Source organism: Triticum aestivum, chromosome 4D (genome assembly GCF_018294505.1).
Source record: "Triticum aestivum cultivar Chinese Spring chromosome 4D, IWGSC CS RefSeq v2.1, whole genome shotgun sequence".
Taxonomy (NCBI): Eukaryota; Viridiplantae; Streptophyta; class Magnoliopsida; order Poales; family Poaceae; genus Triticum; species Triticum aestivum.
The window spans coordinates 97,426,014-97,441,193 of record NC_057805.1 but is presented as its reverse complement, the minus strand read 5'-3'; positions in this window follow the sequence as shown (position 1 = coordinate 97,441,193).

The window sequence follows — 15,180 nt, the reverse complement described above, 5'->3', positions numbered from 1 at the left end:
TACATACCCTCAGCCCCGAGGGTGAACTACGCCCTTCTCGTCATGGAGACCACCTGGATGATGAAGATGGCCTCCGGTGTTGGTTTCCCCCTCCGGCAGGGTGTCGGAATGGGCTCCTGATTGGTTTTTCGTGGCTACAGAGGCTTGCGGCGGCGGAACTTCCGATCTAGGGTTCTTTCTGGAGGTTACGGGATTTATAAGAATTTTTGGCGCTGGTCTCACGTCAGAGGGGGTTCTCGAGGAGTCCACAAGCTAGGGGGCGTGCCCTAGGGGGGTGCCCCCTGGGCTTATGGCCACCTCGGTCACTCCCTGGCCCAGCTCCAGTGCTCCTAGGGTCTCTTTTCGTCCATCAAAAATCACCGTAAATTTTGAGCCCATTCCGAGAACTTTGCACAAAAAATGACACCATGGTAGTTCTACTGAAAATAGTGTCAGTCCGGGTTAGTTCTAATAAAATGATACCAAAACGATATAAAATTGTTGTAAACATGGTATGAATACTTCGTAAATTATAGATAGGTTGGAGATGTATCATGCACAACATTGATGTCATTTCGGATGAAGCCTTTCAGTGCACCATTGATAAAGAAAAGATTTGTGACTACACTAGTCCTCCCAAGCTTGAGCATTTAACATTCGAGAATCGGACACTTTAGCACATGCTCTCTTACACTATTTGCCCTTTGGCCGGGATGAAGAAAGATAAGTCTATCTCAGCTGTTCTTTGGAATGTTATCTATGCAATCTCTGAGTGCTATATCTTCGTTGTTGAGGACATGTTTCTGTGAATTTTGAAGGGCTCTGCTCACACTAGTGCAGAAAAGCCTAGCTATGGCGTGCCAAAAAGTGCCTTGCTGGTGTAGGAGCCCGACGCCACCAATATGGCGCCAGTGTTAAAATATAGCAGTGGCGTTGGTTCGTACGCCAGTACAGTTTCTCGTGTCTATGACGTTGGATAAAGTGACACGCCGGCAATGTCAAATATACCTACGACGTAGGTGTTTATCCACATGTCATAGATATGGAGAAACATTAGAGGTGTTGCATATACTTCCGACACCATTACTTAGTTTGAAAGCATAATAGGGAAAACGCTACCACGTCAGCCGAAAAACGGTGCCGTGGCAGCATTTTCTAAGATCAATAATATTTCTAGCCATGTAACATTAATTAAAATACATCCACGATAAATATGTGTAGCACTTAAAATTAAGACAGCTAGGCAAAGTGTACATAGCTGATCGAGTAGTTTACAGAACCACAGCATAACTAGCTGTCACTATAATATTACATCAATAAAAAGGATCATCAATGTATTTCTTTGTCGGATCCGCAAGAGACATCGGTCCGTTAGCATCGCGACCCTGCTTATTAAAATGAGCTTTTATCTCCTCCGAGTTGGCAGGTGCGCCGCCGTTGAAAACACCGGCATGGTGGATGACATCCTTGTTGAGGATGGTAGCAAACTTGAGCTGGACGCGTCTCAACTCATCTCTAGTATCTCCCGGGCTAATTTCCTCCATTTTCTTCCCCCATGCGAGGATGTTAGAGTTCTTTTTAAGGTGTTGTCCCTACCATATGTAATCCTCCATGTGGTAGACGACGTAGTAGCCGTCTGTATCACTGTTTTCCGGCTGTTGCATGCAACAAAAGTCGGTTTTGTGGGCGAAGCGTACCGCTTTAAATTTGTCAACTTGCGATACCCCTCTCTGATCACTCCTTCCCCGCTAGTATAATCGACCAGTACTTCATCGAGAACCTTCTTGATGCCTCTGTAGTCTTTCTTCACTTTCCTCGTCGAATCCAAGAAATAAGTTTCGGTGAACTTCGGGGAAATAACGATGAGGACACAATGTTCTCTGCGTAAAAAGTAGAGAAATACCAATTATGCTCGAGTATATAATGTTTTGACATGGAAGCAGAATGAGATTGTACGAAAGAATAGTGTGTACCTAGTACCGAATGACTTACTTCGGATAGTAGGGCACTAGAAGGCATGTTTTCCATGTTGGCAAGCATGAAGTAGTTCCTCATAGCTTGACGGCGATCAGGGAGGTTGATGTTGCTCTCGTACATGAGGTAGGAGTCCACTACCGCGACAACCTTGTTCAGCTCACATATTGCAGTGTAGGCGGTATTGATTGCCCATAGGCGTATTAAGGAAGGACCAAGCTTGTATAGGTGGAATAGGTTGAAGATGTCTTTGAGTGGCACATAGAACTTCTCCGCGGGGAAACTATCGCAAAATCCAATATTAGATGGTACCATCACCGTGAAAATGAGGCGATGTCCACCATGAGAAAATGCGTACTTCTCCCTACAGAGAACTGCGTCATGCAGAAGTCTCATTTCTGTCTGCAGAAGATCGGAGAGCTCCTTCGGAAGGATGGGTTCACCCGGGGAATGGTAAGTCCGCCATGCAACACGACGAAGTACTTCTTTATTATTCTAAACCGGCTGGCTGGCGGCGGTAGTGGCCTTCTTATTAGCGTTTCCTGGGCGCCTCCTCTTCTTGCGTGACATGTTAGGCTGGCTGGCTGCACCGCCCGGTAGTGCATTTGCTAGCGTCACATTGAGTGTGTTTGGACTCGGCAACACTCCCCTGGATGGTGGCACTTGTGTGTCTGGTGGCGTGAAGTCCCCGTTGAATAGTAGACTCTTCTGGCAAGGAACAAACGGTGAATAGCTTGGACAGCAGGAGGCATAGAGAATGCTTGGACGGGATCAGCAGGCATAGGTCCATCAAGATCAGCAGCTGAGTTTTGATATTCTTCAACCATGAAGAATCGATTGGCAAGTAAGTCATCATCATTATTTACTTGGTCCTCAACGGCATCCTCATTGTTGTTATGCAACTTAGGTTGACTCTAACCTAAAGGAGATGGTCCTCCACACGACGTCTTGTTCATCTGCTTCGAGCTTGTTGGAATTTGGACGTCTCCTAGCCGAATTTGACTCTTCAGCCACATCATTGGCCAACATAAGCACTGTCCAAGGGAAAGCTGGCTATACGCACCAAGGAGGTTGTATCGGAGGAGCAATATGTTCGTAACCATTTAACACAATAGACAGCTCAACTTTGAAGACCCCCTAGGGCATATGTGATCCGTGCATGATTCTATCTTTGGGGCGAATGATCGAGCCGATTGCAACTTTAATCAGCTCACCATTCACATGGGCTAAGAGACTGCACGGAGTGTCTTCCATAAGAGCGTCAAGAGCAGCCATTGGCGACGGGTTGCCAATGAAAGAGACAGAAGGGCTACTATCCTTGGGTGATGTGTTGATGACAATGTTTCCTAGTTCACCGTCTTTGATCCATTGCTTGACGCTCTTGATTATTGAAGGCAACATGGCTTGGGCATGGGCTTGGCTTTGCATGTTGATGCATGATTCAATGTCGGCAGTTGCTGCTGCGGTTGTGGCAGCGGCTGTGGCTACAATTATTTTTGGTTCAATGGTCTGCTTGTTGGATCTCCTTCTCTGCCGTCGTTGCTCGCGGTCTTCGGCATAATGATCGTCCCATTTGGCTCCGCATCCAGGGCCGTTCACGCAGCCACCCACCGGCGGATGCAACGGGTCCTTGCCGAGGGTCACATTGATCGACCAGTTAAGAGGAGTGTTCCACCTAGCCGTGGACCCATGAGAGCTCTGAGGTTCCACATGCTGCCTTGCCAGTTCTTCTTCAAGTTTCCTAGTTTGGTGATTAGCGGAAAATTCCCTTGACTTATAATCATAATGGTATCGGCCCCTGACATAGTTATATTCGAGGGGGTCTTTGAATTGCTCGAAGTAGTTTGGGATGCCCTTTGCTGCAAGTATAGAGTCCTGCTTGTCCAACACGGGCTTCTTCCCAACAAAACCATGGCTTCCGAGGGTGTGGTTACTTAATGTCTTTGATCGCATATCCTTCCCCCATGTCGACTGGCTTTGCACCACAGGGTTCTGCGTATTTTGCATCTTGAAAATGTTCCAGTCATCTGCACTAATGGTGGGCCACTTCTCCTTGATCATGGAGTAATCTTCGCTAACCTCTTTCCTTGCGGCTGATTTCCAAGAACTCAAATTCTTTGAGAGCTTATGGATTGCATGGTTGTTGACCTGATTCTTTGGGTACGATAGGTTGTCGTACTCATCAGGAAACTTAAATCTAGCGTGCACCCTTCTTATGAGGAGTTCTCGCAGATTTTGTTTGCCTGAATCCCTTATATTGGACTCGTTGATGGAGCAGACTTCTCGAAGGATGACACCTAGGGCGTTGCCATAGTGAGACGCGGCCTTCCTTGGACTAACGGGCTCACCAGTGGAGTTGACTCGAGTGACCACAATCCTGTCGATACCGATAACATTTCGGCTCCTAGGTTTCCGCTGCTTCTTGGTTTTTGGAGCATCCTCCTCCTCATCCTCGGCACAATACTCATTCATATCATCTTCATCATTATCAGTGTCCTTATTAGGATTACTATCCTCACCAGGAACATCTTTGTACCCATTGCCTTTGACGTAGCACTCATCCGGATTTATATCCCCCGGCCCCTGAAGATCTTCTCCATAGTCATCATCATTTCCCTGCGCATCCATAAATACATCTTCACCATTGGACGAATGTGTCGAAGAAGAGCCCAGGTCGGACATCTACAAACAAATACGTCATATATTTAATTCATATAAATAATTCAAAATTTCGGCATGACCTTTGCTAAAAATTTGACATATTGGTGGCAGAAATTTGACGAAAAGGAATTTTATCAACGTTTCGACAAAACATTGGCAACCCTATGAAGTCCATGCAAACAAATCAACACCTACAATACATGATTTCAACCACATTTCCTAAAAAATTCAACAAATCCATGTCCATGAACAATTAAATCTTTGTGATTTCAGCCACATTTCCTCAAATCCATGTCCAATACAACTCACAATATTACAAATACAGCTAATTTATGCTAAAATATACATGATCACCAATTGTAACAAATATGTCTGTGAACTTCAAGAAAATGGAGAAATCTCACTTACCGACGGAATCGTGGTCTCCGCGTCTGGGCAGAGCGATGCCGGATGCTTTGCAACCCGAGATGACGGCCGGAGAGGCGAGGTCGATGTGGTTGCCGCCGTCCAAGGAGGGGGCAGGGGGCGAGCGAGCGATTGGGGAGGGGGCAGGGGGCGAGTGAGCGGTTGGGGAGGGGGCCGGGGGGCAGTGGCCGAGCGAGCGGCGGGGAAGGGGGCGAGGTCGCGGCGAGGTCTGATACGTCCATTTTCCATCATACTTTTATATTGTTATTTATTGCATTATGGGCTGTTATTACACATTATATCACAATACTTATGCCTTTTCTCTCTTATTTTATAAGGTTTACATGAAGAGGGAGAATGCCGCCAGCTGGAATTCTGGACTCAAAAAGGAGCAAATATTATAGACCTATTCCGCACAACTCCAAAAGTGCTGAAACTTCACGGAGAATATTTTTGGAATATACAAAAAAATATTGAGTGAAGAAAGCACCAGAGGGGGGCCACCAGCCAGCCACAAGGGTGGAGGGCGCGCCCTACCCCCGCCCCCCCCCCCGGGGGCACGCCCCCCGTACTTGTGGGGCCCCTGGCAGGCCTCCGATGCCCATCTTCTGCTATATGGTGTGTTTTGACCTGGAAAAAATAAGGTGGAAGCTTTTGGGATGAAGCGCCGCCGTCTCGAGGCGGAACCTGGGTAGAACCAATCTAGGGCTCCGGCGAAGCTGTTTTGTCGGGGAAACATCCCTCCGGGAGGGGGAAATCGAAGCCATTGTCATCACTATCGATCCTCTCATCGAGAGGGGGTGAATCTTCATCAACATCTTCACCAGCACGATCTCCTCTCAAACCCTAGTTCATCTCTTGTATTCAATCTTTGTCTCAAAACCTCAGATTGGTACCTATGGGTTGCTAGCAATGTTGATTACTCCTTGTGGTTGATGCTAGTTGGTTTATTCGGTGAAAGATCATATGTTCAGATCCTTAATGATAATTAATACTCCTCTTATTATGAACATGAATATGCTTTGTGAGTAGTTACGTTTGTTCCTGAGGACATGGGAGAAGTCTTGTTATAAGTAATCATGTGAACTTGGTATTCGTTCGATATTTTGATGAGATGTATGTTGTCTCCTGATACGTCTCCAACGTATCTATAATTTTTGATTGTTCCATGCTATTATATTATCTGTTTTGGATGTTTAATGGGCTTTATTATACACTTTTATATTATTTTTGGGACTAACCTACTAACCCAAGGCCCAGTGCAAATTGCAGTTTTTTTGCCTATTTCAGTGTTTCGCAGAAATAGAATATCAAACGTAATGAAACCTTTGGGAGAGTTATTATTGGAACAAACGTGATCCAGAGGACTTGGAGTGGACGTCAAGAAAGAAGCAAGGAGGCCATGAGGCAGGGAGGCACACCTGCCCCCCTGGGCACGCCCCCACCCTCGTGGGCCCCTCGCAGCTCCACCGACCTACTTCTTCCTCTTATATATACCCATATACCCCGAAAACATCCAGGAGCACCACGAAACCCTATTTCCGCCACCGCAACCTTCTGTACCCGTGAGATCCCATCTTGGGGCCTTTTCCGGCGCTCCGCCGGAGGGGAATCGATCACAGAGGGCTTCTACATCAACACCATAGCCTCTCCGATGATGTGTGAGTAGTTTACCACAGAGCTTTGGGGCCATAGTTATTAGCTAGATGGCTTCTTATCTCTCTTTGGACCTCAATACAAAGTTCGCCTTGATCTTCTTGGAGATCAATTCGATGTAACTCATTTTGTGGTGTGTTTGTCGAGATCCGATGAATTGTGGGTTTATGATCAATATTATCTATGAATAATATTTGAATCTCCTCTGAATTCTTTCATGTATGATTTAATATGTTTGCAAGTCTCTTTGAATTATCAGTTTGGTTTGGCCTACTAGATTGAGCTTTCTTGCAATGGGAGAAGTGCTTAGCTTTGGGTTCAATCTTGCGGTGCTCGATCCCAGTGACAGAAGGGGAAATGACACGTATTGTATTGTTGCCATCGAGGATAAAAAGATGGGGTTTATATCATATTGCTGGAGTTTATCCCTCAACATCATGTCATCTTGCCTAATGCGTTACTCTGTTCTTATGAACTTAATACTCTAGATGCATGCTGGATAGCGGTCGATGTGTGGAGTAATAGTAGTAGATGCAGAATCGTTTCAGTCTACTTGTCGCGGACATGATGCCTATATACATGATCATGCCTAGATATTCTCATAACTATGCACTATTCTATCAATTGCTCGACAATAATTTGTTCACCAACCGTAATACTTATGGTATCTTGAGAGAAGCCACTAGTGAAACCTATGGCCCCCGGGTTTATTTTCCATCATATAAGTTTCCAATCTATTTTTACTTTGCAATCTTTACTTTCAATCTTATCACAAAATACCAAAAATATTTATCTTATTATCTCTATCAGATCTCACTTTTGCAAGTGGCCATGAAGGGATTGACAACCCCTTTACCGCGTTGGTTGCAAGGTTCTTATTTGTTTGTGTAGGTATGAGTCGATTTGCATGTAGTCTCCTACGGATTGATACTTTGGTTCTCAAAAACTGAGGGAAATACTTACGCTACTTTGCTGCATCGCCCTTTCCTCTTCAAGGGAAAATCCAACGCAAGCTCAACAGGTAGCAAGAATGATTTCTGGCGCCGTTGCCGGGGAGGCTTACACCAAGTCAAGTCAAGATTTGATCTCCAGCCAACGTCTGGCGCCATCGCCGGGGAGATCTACGCACAAGTCAAGACATACCAAGTACCCATCACAACCTCTTATCCCTCGCATTACATTATTTGCCATTTGGCTCTCGTTTTCCACTCCCCCACTTCACCCTTGCCGTTTTATTCGCCCTCTGTTTCGTTCACCTCTTCTTCTTGCTTCTTGTGTCTCGTGTGCCGTCATGGCCAGTCCTTTATCTACTCCTTTGTCTCCCAAGAATGAAGTTCTTAATTTTAAACAAAGGGAGGGAAAAAATCTAAAAGATGCTTGGTACAGAATTTGCAATGCTCAAAATAGATCTACTAGGAAGCAATCTACTTCCGTTCTTCTTTGCAATTTTTATGTAGGCATCACTCCTTGGAATAGATATATTCTTGATACCATTACCGGAGGGAATTTCTTTGGTATCCATACTTTTGATTCTTATAATGCTATGATAGATTTGTTTGGCCCACCACCTCTTGTGGTTAATGGAACTATGCTAACTTTGGAACATGTGATGCAAAGGCTTGAAATTATAGAAAATAAAGTTGCCACTGTGGAATTGATTGATAATTTGGATAAAAAGATCCACAACCAAATTACCCAGTATGGATATAAGGTAGGAGTTATTCTGAATTTTTTAAAAGAAAAAGAACCCATAGTTAATGAAAGAATAGAACAAGATTCCACTAGAATTGATAAACTTGAGGGTATTATTACCAACTTAGGGTCCGCTTTTTTTGCCGTAAGGAATACTCCAAATCCTACTACTACCAAAGTTGCCAAATTAATGTATGTTCCTAAAAATAAGGGTGAATCTTCTAGTAAGGAAAATGCGGATCTCAAATCAATAAGTATTCAACCCAACTTCTTTGCTATCATTAAGGAACCTTTTGCTACAAATGAATTACTTGATTTCTTGCCTAGGAGTTTGATCATTAATAAAAAGAAGGAAACTCCTAAGGGTTACAAATGTTCTATTGAATAATTGCATACCGAAGATGGCAATACCTAGATCTATTCTTGCCTTTATGCCTAGCTAGGGGCGTTAAACGATAGCGCTTGTTGGGAGGCAACCCAATTTTGTTTTTGTTTCTTGCTTTTTGGTTCTGTTTAGTAATAAATATTTGATCTAGCCTCTGGTTAGATGTAGTTTTATGTTTTAATTAGTGTTTGTGCCAAGTAAAACCTATAGGATCTTCTTGGATGATAGTTATTTGATCTTGCTGAAAAAGTCAGAAACTTTCTGCTCACGAAAACAATTGTGAAAAATCACCAGAACGTGATAAAATACTGATTCCAATTGCATTAGATCAATAAACAAATTATCTAGGTCGTCCTATTTTTGTAGATTTTTCTGAGTTACAGAAGTTTGCGTTAGATACAGATTACCACAGACTGTTCTGTTTTGACAGATTCTGTTTTTCGTGTGTTGTTTGCTTATTTTGATGAATCTATGGCTAGTATCGGAGGTTATGAACCATAGAGAAGTTGCAATAAAGTAGGTTTAACACCAATATAAATAAAGAATGAGTTCATTACAGTACCTTAAAGTGGTTGTTTGTTTTATTTCGCTAACGGAGCTCATGAGATTTTCTGTTGAGTTTTGTGTTGTGAAGTTTTCAAGTTTTTGGGTAAAGATTTGATGGATTATGGAACAAGGAGTGGCAAGAGCCTAAGCTTGGGGATGCCCAAGGCACCCCAAGGTAAAATCCAAGGACAACCAAAAGCCTAAGCTTGGGGATGCCCCGCAAGGCATCCCCTCTTTCGTCTTCGTCCATCGGTAACTTTACTTGATGCTATATTTTATTTCACCACATGGTATGTGTTTTGCTTGGAGCATCTTGTATGATTTGATTCTTTTCTTTTTAGTTTACCACAATCATACTTGTTGTACACACCTTTTGGGAGAGACACACATGATTCAAAATTTATTAAATACTCTTTGTGCTTCACTTATATCTTTTGAGCTAAATAATTTTGCACTAGCGCTTCACTTATATCTTTTAGAGCATGTGGTGGTTCAATTTTATAGAAATTATTGATCTCTCATGCTTCACTTATATTATTTTGAGAGTTCTTTAGAACAGCATGGTAATTTGCTTTGGCTATAAAATTAGTCCTAATATGATAGGCATCCATGATGGATATAATAAAAACTTTCATAAAAAGTGCATTGAATACTAAGAGAAGTTTGATACTTGATGAATGTTTTGAGATATGGAGATAGTGATATTAAAGTTGTGCTAGTTGAGTAGTTGTGAATTTGAGAAATACTTGTGTTGAAGTTTGCAACTCCCGTAGCATGCACGTATGGTAACTGTTGTGTAACAAATTTGAAACATGAGGTGTTCTTTGATTGTCATCCTTATGAGTGGCGGTCGGGGACGAGCGATGTTCTTTTACTACCAATCTATCCCCCTAGGAGCATGCGCGTAGTGCTTGGTTTTTGATGACTTGTAGATTTTTGCAATAAGTATGTGAGTTCTTTATGACTAATGTTGAGTCCATGGATTATACGCACTCTCATCCTTCCATCATTGCTAGCCTCTTCGGTACCGTGCATTGCCCTTTCTCACCTTGAGAGTTGGTGCAAACTTCGCCGGTGCATCCAAACCCCGTGATATGATACGCTCTATCACACATAAACCTCCTTATATCTTCCTCAAAACAGCCACCATACCTACCTATTATGGCATTTCCATAGCCATTCCGAGATATATTGCCATGCAACTTTCCACCGCTCCGTTTATTATGACGCGCTTCATCATTGCCATATTGCCTTGCATGATCATGTAGTTGACATCGTATTTGTGGCAAAGCCACCATGCATATTATTTCATACATGTCACTCTTGATTCATTGCCCATCCCGGTACACCACCGGAGGCATTCATATAGAGTCATATTTTGTTCTGGTATCGAGTTGTAATCATTGAGTTGTAAATAAATAGAAGTGTGATGATCATCATTAATAGAACATTGTCCCAAATAAAAAAAAGAAGAAAGGCCAAATTAAAAAAAGGAAGGCCAAAAAAAGAAATAAAAAGGGACAATGCTATTATCCTTTTTCCACACTTGTGCTTCAAAGTAGCACCATGATCTTTATGATAGAGAGTCTCTTGTTTTGTCACTTTCATATACTAATGGGAATTTTTCATTATAGAACATGGCTTGTATATTCCAACAATGGGCTTCCTCAAATGCCCTAGGTCTTCGTGAGCAAGCAAGTTGGATGCACACCCACTTAGTTTCTTTTGTTGAGCTTTCATACATTTATAGCTCTAGTGCATCCGTTGCATGGCAATCCCTACTCCTTGCATTGACATCAATTGATGGGCATCTCCCTAGCCCATTGATTAGCCACGTAAATGTGAGACTTTCTCCTTTTTTGTCTTCTCCACACAACCCCCATCATTATATTCTATTCCACCCATAGTGCTATATCCATGGCTCACGCTCATGTATTGCGTGAAAGTTGAAAAAGTTTGAGATTACTAAAGTATGAAACAATTGCTTGGCTTGTCATCGGGGTTGTGCATGATGAGAGCATTCTTGTGTGACGAAAATGGAGCATAACCAAACTATATGATTTTGTAGGGATGAACTTTCTTTGGCCATCTTATTTTGAGAAGACATGATTGCTTAGTTAGTATGCTTGAAGTATTATTATTTTTATGTCAATATTAAACTTTTATCTTGAATTTTTCGGATCTGAACATTCATGCCACAATAAAGAAAATTACATTGAAGAATATGCTAGGTAGCATTCCACATCAAAAATTCTGTTTTTATCATTTACCTGCTCGAGGACGAGCAGGAATTAAGCTTGGGGATGCTTGATACGTCTCCAACGTATCTATAATTTTTTATTGTTCCATGTTATTATATTATCTATTTTGGATGTTTAATGGGCTTTATTATACACTTTTATATTATTTTTGGGACTAACCTACTAACCCAAGGCCTAGTGCAAATTGCTGTTTTTTCCTACTTTAGTGTTTTGTAGAAAAGGAATATCAAATGGAATGAAACCTTCGGGAGAGTGATTTTGGAACAAACGTGATCCAGAGGACTTGGAGTGGATGTCAAGAAAGAAGCGAGGAGGCCATGAGGCAGGGAGGTGCGCCTGCCCCCCTGGGCACGCCCCCACCCTCATGGGCCCCTTGCAGCTCCACCGACCTACTTCTTCCTCCTATATATACCCATATACCCCGAAAACATCCAGGAGCACCACGAAACCCTATTTCCACCACCGCAACCTTCTGTACCCGTGAGATCCCATCTTGGGGCCTTTTCCGGCGCTCTGCCGAAGGGGGAATCGATCACGGAGGGCTTCTACATCGAAACCATAGCCTCTCCGATGATATGTGAGTAGTTTACCACAGACCTTCGGGTCCATAGTTATTAGCTAGATGGCTTCTTCTCTCTCTTTGCATCTCAATACAAAGTTCTCCTCGATCTTCTTGGAGATCTATTCGATGTAACTCTTTTTGCGGTGTGTTTGTCGAGATCCGATGAATTGTGGGTTTATGATCAAGATTATCTATGAATAATATTTGAATCTCCTCTAAATTCTTTTATGTATGATTTAATATCTTTGCAAGTCTCTTCGAATTATTAGTTTGGTTTGGCCTACTAGATTGATCTTTCTTGCAATGGGAGAAGTGCTTAGCTTTGGTTTCAATCTTGCGGTGCTCGATCCCAGTGATAGAAGGGGAAGTATTGTTGCCATCGAGGATAAAAAGATGGGGTTTATATTATATTGCTTGAGTTTATCTCTCTACATCCTGTCATCTTGCCTAATGCGTTACTCTGTTCTTATGAACTTAATACTCTAGATGCATGCTGGATAGCGGTCGATGTGTGGAGTAACAGTAGTAGATGCAGAATCGTTTCGGTCTACTTGTCGCGGACGTGATGCCTATATACATGATCATGCCTAGAAATTCTCATAAGTATGCACTATTCTATCAATTGCTCGACAGTAATTTGTTCACCCACCGTAATACTTATGCTATCTTGAGAGAAGCCACTAGTGAAACCTATGGCCCCTGGGTCTATTTTCCATCACATAAGTTTCCAATCTATTTTTACTTTGCAATCTTTACTTTCAATCTTTATCACAAAAACACCAAAAATATTTATCTTATTATCTCTATCAGATCTCACTTTTGCAAGTGGCCGTGAATGGATTGACAACCCCTTTCGCGTTGGTTGCAAGGTTCTTATTTGTTTGTGTAGGTACGAGGCGACTTGCGTGTAGTCTCCTACTGGATTGATACCTTGTTCTCAAAAACTGAGGGAAATACTTACGCTACTTTGCTGCATCACCCTTTCCTCTTCAAGGTAGCATCTCCCCTCTAGTGGTGTTATGTGAACGTCGACTACATGACACTTCACCATTATTTGGGACTAGGGAGAGGCATTGTGAAGTAATAAGTAGATGTTGGGTTGCTAGAGTGACAGAACTTAAAGCCTAGTTTATGCGTTGCTTCGTAAGGGGCTGATTTGGATCCATATGTTTCATGCTATGGTTAGGTTTACCTTCATTCTTCTTTCATAGTTGCGGATGCTTGCGAGAGGGGTTAATCATAAGTGGGAGGCTTGTCCAAGGAAGGGCAGCACCCAAGCACCGGTCCACCCACATATCAAATTATCAAAGTAACGAACGTGAATCATATGAGCATGATGAAAACTAACTTGACAACAATTCCCATGTGTCCTCGGGAGCGCTTTGCTTTATATAAGAGTTCGTCCAGGCTTGTCCTTTGCTACAAAAAGGATTGGGCCACCTTGCTGCACCTTGTTTACTTTTGTTACTTGTTACCTGTTACGAATTATCTTATCACACAACTATCTGTTACTGATAACTTCAGTGCTTGCAGAGAACACCTTGCTGAAAACCACTTGTCATTTCCTTCTGCTCCTCATTGGGTAAGACACTCTTACTTATCATAAGGATTATGATAGAACCCCTATACTTGTGGGTCATCAAGACTCTTTTCTGGCGCCGTTGCCAGGGAGTGAAGCGCATTTGGTAAGTGGAATTTGGTAAGGAAACATTTATATAGTGTGGTCAAATTTACTGTCACTTGTTACTATGGAAAATAATCCTTTGAGGGGCTTGTCCGGGGTATCTTCACCTCGACCGGAAGAGCAAAGAGTTGCTCCTCAACCTACTGCACCTACTGAAAATATTTATTATGAAATTCCTTTGGGTATGATAGAGAAACTGCTAGCTAATCCTTATGCATGAGATGGAACGTTACATCCCAATATGCACCTAATCTATGTGGATGAAGTTTGTGGATTATTTAAGCTTGCAGGTATGCCCGAGGATGTTGTCAAGAAGAAGGTCTTCCCTTTATCTTTGAAGGGAAAGGCATTGACATGATATAGGTTATGTGATGATATTGGATCATGGAACTATAACCGATTGAAATTGGAATTTCATTAGAAGTTTTATCCTATCACTAGTACATCGAGCTGCTATACAAACGGTTTTTAACCCCTTTCCGTGAAGGCATTTGGAACCGTTGCCTAGCGAGTTACGACCATAGGGGGGGTCCTTCCCACATGACCCAAAAACCGTCAGGGATATGCCCTCCTGGCACACACGCTTGGCAAAATGAGGTCGTGTGCGACCGGCGAGCGCTCAAATACGGAAATACGTACAGTAGAGCTCAAAAAATACAATTATACATGCGAAATTGTTTCCGGTCGCAAGTACATCCCACACAGTCAGCCCCCGCTAAACGTATCCATTCGTATGTACATCCCACACAGTCGCTCCAAGGAAAACATTTCCGTTCATAGGTACATCACACACAATTTTCCCCGTTATATCGTTTGTGATAGCGTTGCCATTGCACGATATTAACAATTTTATGTTTGCGTTATTGAATGCATCACACAAGGTGCGTAGAAGAAACTGTGTGGCAAAGTCTATCCATCACACACAGTTTTTATGTGGTAAACGTTTGCACAAGGTGGCCTAACACAAACAATTTTCAAGAGGATGTCGTGTGTGATTGTTCATTAATCTAACATGGTTTATTCCTAGAAACTGTGTGCGTTATTGAATGCATCACACACGGTGTTTTCTCCATAACCGTTTGCACTAGAAAATTCCAATTAGCAGGCTAATTATCCGATTATTAATAATCCATTTATTAATCTAATTGACATTTCATATTAAGCCCACAATATATTTCATTTTCCTAATTGAAATACATCATAGTACAACATCATATAGCTTCAACACTCAGCTACCCCATTACATAACTACACGAACACCAAATTTCACATGCAACATCTATAACCTTTTGAAATTAGAATCATAGACGGTACATAGACAGATGTATCTCATCTGGAAAACTGCTGAAGCAGAAGGCGAATATTGAGCCTTCAT